The sequence below is a fragment of the Mus pahari genome, chromosome 13 (assembly GCF_900095145.1).
Source record: "Mus pahari chromosome 13, PAHARI_EIJ_v1.1, whole genome shotgun sequence".
NCBI classification, from domain to species: Eukaryota; Metazoa; Chordata; class Mammalia; order Rodentia; family Muridae; genus Mus; species Mus pahari.
This window is the reverse complement of record NC_034602.1, coordinates 52,848,200-52,853,885: the sequence shown is the minus strand read 5'-3', so window position 1 is coordinate 52,853,885 and position 5,686 is coordinate 52,848,200. Positions and strand designations below refer to the sequence as shown.

General features: G+C 33.5%; 1 pseudogene; it reads left to right on the top strand.

Moving 5' to 3' along the window:
- Nucleotides 1–5,686, top strand: part of LOC110330305 — a 21,307-nt pseudogene that overhangs the window by 12,342 nt on the left and 3,279 nt on the right.

The following is a 5,686-nucleotide window of genomic DNA, read 5'->3' as shown; positions in this document are numbered from 1 at the left end:
GAATTTAGGTTGCTTCTTTCTGTCCTGAAGCTGTGTAGCTTCTGCGGTCCACACTCTTGCCAGTGCAGACTGGAGCCCAGAAGNTGNGTCCCTTCNCCAGGCCGCCCTCTAACTGGCAGTGGACTGGAGCAAAGATAGTTCTCCTGTCTCAGGCCAGGAGACTGCTCCCTGGCAGACACCCCTCCTCAGGCGGGGAAAGACACCAGATGCCGGATCAAGCCTGGGGACTGGTCCCGGGTGAACACCCCTCCTCAGGCGGGGAAAGGTGCTGGATGCCGGATCAGGCCTGGGGACTCCCCAGTGAACACCTCTCCACCTCTCCTTGGGTGGGCGGGGAAAGGTGCCAGATGCTAAGTCAGACCTGGGGACTGGTCCCGGTGGAACACCCCTCCTTGGGCGGGGAAAGGCACCGAATGATTTTGTATTTTACTTAATACAATTTTCTTTCAAAATGAACAGCACATATTAGTTCCTAAATATACAAATTTGTATTGTCTAAAATGACAGAATAATTTAAGTAAATCATCCTTTATCTCATAAAAATATGTTTGGTTATTCTAGTGTGGTATGAGATACACAGTTTTTAGGTTGATTCAATAGAATAGTTTATTTTTTCTTTAGACAAATGAAGATGGTTAAATTTTAATCAGTGAAATTTGAGAATGGTAGTGAATGTATTACTACATTTCCTTCAATCCTTGGCATAGAAATTAGCTACTGAGCAAAATAAATAATTTGTCTATATTTCATAAATATCTTTCAAAGCAGAAGGAAACTATAGGCTTTATAAAAACCATTGTTTTGGGTTAATATAGATGTTATTATATCATTTGTGGTAATATTTCCTAACACTGAGTACTTTGTATTATGTCTCAGAGACAGACATCTATGATCCACAAAAATACTTTAATGTATAGCTTATACAAACATGAACACCTATCAATCACAGAGGAGATCTTCAAGTATGATGAACAGTCTGGGTACACCTGAAACAAATAACATCACTAGAAATATGAGAAAAATAAACAAAGATGCCCTGAGAAATATTAGCATTAGATACCACAGAAACATGTTATGGTCAATAAAAGATAACTTCGCTGCATTTCAGCATCCTAACTACTGAACACCAGTAGTAACTCCAAGCAAAGACTGTATCTTCACTAATAGGTCCCTCTGTGACTATACAGGGCAAGCATACTGGGCAGTGAGCAATACTAAAGAGTCATTTTGCTCCCCTGTTCACATACCAGGAATTCCTTAGTTTAGAAAATATCATAACACATAGAGAAGTTGCAGTTGAGGGGAATGACTAACTTCAGGAAATAGTCAAATTTTAACAATTCAAAATCATATAACTTGAGGATAAATATATCTCTTCTAGTATCTAGAATGTTATATAGAATATTTTTAAAATCCATGATATTCTTTGGGATAAAGGCAAATAAAAACTCAAAAATTGGATAGAATTCATGTACATAATTGTCTAGAATTGTTCAATCATTACTTGACATAAGATTCACAGGTCTATTTAGAGGACAGTCATCCTCTATAAAATGATATTTTTATGTATATTTGATATAAATGTATAATATATAAATATATAATAATATAGTTATAATATGTATAAATATATAAAATATATTAAAATTTATATTATTATATATAGAATATAGAATATAGTTTAGAATCACTTCCATCATAATGTCATTTAAGCATCCTGTACAGTCTTCATGTTGTATAATATTTGATGCTTTTTGAAATTGAGTGTCACCATCTATAAATGAGAGATTATATAATGGAGATCTATAAAAACTCATTTGATTTTTTTCTTTTCTTTTTCTGTTTTTAAACTATTTTATCTTTTTTTACAGTCCAGACTTTATCCACCTTCTGGTCCATCCTTCAACTGTTCCACATCCCACACCTCTCCTGCCCCCTGTCTTCAAGAGGATGTCTCCATATCACCCCCACAGGACTAGACCTCCTCAAGGTCCCAAGTATCTGAAGGATTAGGTGCATCTTCTATGACTCAGTCCAGGACCTGACAGTCCTCTGTTGTATATGGATTGGAGGCCTCCTATCAGCTGGTGTATGTGCTTGGTTGGTGTCTGGGTGTCTGAGAGATCCCAGGAGGTTAGGTTAGTTGAGACTGCTGGTCTTCCTATAGGGTCACCCTCCTCCTGAAGAAACTCATTTGATTTTACTTGAAAAGTCAGAAAAGAGATGATGACAATCCCCTCCCCCCAAAAATCCCTCACTGATTTGAAGATATAAGAAATACAATGTTTTGCGATTATGCAATCTTATAAGTGACTCAGGATTTTATTATATATTAAGAACAGGGAAACATTTTTTTTTTAATTCTTGAATTAAAGCCAAGGGTTGTCAACAAAATACCTCTACCTTTTTCCTCATGCAGAACAAATTTACTTTTGTTTATCACTTTCTAGCAAAGATTAAATGCATTTTTTAATGTCTGAAAAATAATAATCATCATGAAAAGATTAAAGAAAAATAAACAATTTGTCTCACTTGTTAGGAAAAATATTTTGCCTAAAATTATTTACCAATTTTCTGTATTATAAATTATTCCAGGATCAATTTATTCTCTAGACTTTAAAAATAGAATGTTGAGAAGATAGTATGCATCTTTCCCAACAATAGTACATATTTCTCATATTTCACAATTATCTTTCTTTAGTGTGTTAGAGCTTGAGAACTGATGTTATAGATCTTATCTTCCCCTTTGTAAGTGTATATGATGTTTGCAAAATAAACTTGAAGTATGCAAATCAGATATGTTATCTAGGATAAATTAACATATCAAATGGATTTGTTGTTGAAATTATTTTATGAAAATATAAAATATTTACCAAAATGTTATTAGTTAATACATGGTAATAAGAAGCCAGCTTTATATAAAATGTGAGATCATCTTCATATTCTCCTCTGTAATCTTTCAAGGTAAAAGAAAGCTAACAAATGATAAAATTGTGGTCCAAGGAAATCCCAGTTTAAGTGTTTACCTAGCATCCATGAGGAAGAATATATAAGTATTTGTCGATGAATAGAGTGCAGAATATTTGTGGGCAACTGATGCATTAAGTATAATCTTTTATCATGTATTTTAATTAATAGGTATAATTTGTATAATGGTTTTCAAAAAGATCATAGAAATATATGTGCTTACAAATTTAAGTTGTGAACTATTAACTGAAAAACTAATATTTCCTTTCTCAAGAGTAATTTTAGATATTAATAATCATTGTACTAAATTCTAAGGGAAAATGTCCCATACACCAAAAAATTGTAAATGTGTGCATATTGATTTCTTCTCCTTAATGAAATTTGTTTGCACAAAAATATGAAAAGCAATTATTAAGCTGGGTGGTGGTGGCACACACCTTTAATCCCAGCACTTGGGAGGCAGAGGCGGGTAGATTTCTGAGTTCGAGCCAGCCAGGACTGCACAGAGAAACCCTGTCTCTTAAACAACCTAAAAAAAAAAAAAAGAAAGAAAGAAAGAAAGAAAGAAAGAAAGAAAGAAAGAAGAAAGAAAAGCAATTATTTACCTGATGCCCATGGAGGCAAGAACTGGAGTAGCAGACAGACATGAGCAGTCAATCATTCAGGTGCTGGAGATTGAACACAGCCCCTCTAGAAGAAAATGCAATCCTCTTATCCCTGATCCGTATCTTTAGTACCCAATCACTCAGAACTACAGCATCAGTTATGCTTAAAATGTCACTTTTATTATTTCTTTTGTTCTTTGTAATGCCTGTCATCACAGGAAATGTTTTCTGTTTGTTTATTTTTCTATGACCAGCAATTAGTGTGCTGATGAAGCTCTTCAGCTGTGAGTAGATGTAAAATACATTTCCCAGTCCTTCCTTACTTGTATCTATTTTGTTTGCAATATCCCATTTGTTCATATATTGTTATAGTCTAGCATTTCTTTAATATGTTCAGATATTTACATAAATATCCCTAGCATTTCCTTTTTGAGAATAAAAATGTAAATCACTTTCTTAAAGTAAAGTTTTTCATAATTTTAGTCTGCATGGTTTTAAGAAATATTCCTGTTCTTAAATTAAAAGCTATCATTAGTCATTTTATTGAAGGCTAAAGATACCTTAAGGAAGACATGACTTAAAAGTGTTTTAGCCAGGCGTGGTGGGGCACGCCTTTAATCCCAGCACTCAGGAGACAGAGGCAGACAGATTTCTGAGTTCCAGGCCAGCCTGGTCTACAAAGTGAGTTCCAGGACAGCCAGGGCTATACAGAGAAACCCTGTCTTGAAAAAAACCAAAAAAAAAAAAAAAAGTGTTTTAATGGCTCTCTTCAAAATCCATGAACATTAAAATCATATTTTGAACTTAACATTTACATTTGACTAGCTAATTATTTATATATATATATTCACACACACACACACACATATATATATATATATATATATATATATATATATATATGTAATATAGTTAGTATATACTGTATCTCTCTATGCCATAATTAAAATTACTCTCACTGTATACTATTGATCTCTAAAAAACTTAGAGACTCCATATGATTATTATTATGTTTCTACCTCTATATTTTATTTTAAAGAATTATTCCTATAGATTTTTGAAGACAGTTTAGTGGCACTTTTTGTTTCAAACTGTGAAACTAGGTACATGGCCTTAGGCCACCTTTTAATGAATTCAGATTTAAAATGAAGTTTCTACTTCACAACACTCAGTATGACTTAAAACTCCCCTACATTTTCAGTGCCATGACTGAATAACCTCCTTCATCCAATGTGCTTACCTTTAATTACTTCAAAGCCTGACTGAAATCAATGTCTTCATTTTAATATAATGCCTGTTGAATCAATAAAAAGATCTGGAATGATATTTACTCTGAGTAAAAACACTACTAAGAAAAGAAAAGGAAAGTTTGGGCAAGAAATGCCTTCCATTTTTCTTCTGCCTCACTTCTGTGATATAGAGGAGTCGCTAGAGTCTGGTATCCCCTGGTAAACTGCCCCCTCATTGCCATATCAACAAACAACCTCAGGCTTTTTAGAAAATTAGGTTTGTCAACCATTATTGAGTTGTGTGGCTGAGCACACAGTAGATAAGAATGAAAGATTATAACTTAAGCCTTTAAAGTCCTTTTGAGGAATTTATTATATAGGTCTGGGAGGCCTTCACCTTTCCCAAGTGTGAACTGGAAATGATATTGCTGCATTATTTATAAATGACTCATGAGATATCGCATACACTATTTTGCCCTTTCTTATTGGCAAGAGGAAAATATATTTATGATTTGGCATGCATTGTTATTACAAGTAGGAATTTAAGAATTCATATATCAAAATAAAATCAATTAAGTTTAAAATAGCTAACATTGCACATGGTGCATAACTTGTGATTCTTTATATAACACAGACAAGCACAGCAAAGGCCTGGTATTGTCTTCCATACAACCTAGAAATAAACAGTTTTAAAGATGGAAATTGCATTCAGCATCACACCATTTTACTTATAGAGATAATCAGTGACATTTCTGTTTAATGACTTTATCCAGATGTGTGTTAATTGAGGCAATATCTAATATTATGACAAACATGTGAATCCTAGGTATTTGAACTTCTGCAAATCTGATAATTTCTGTTTGTTAAGAAAAAAAAAAAAAAAAA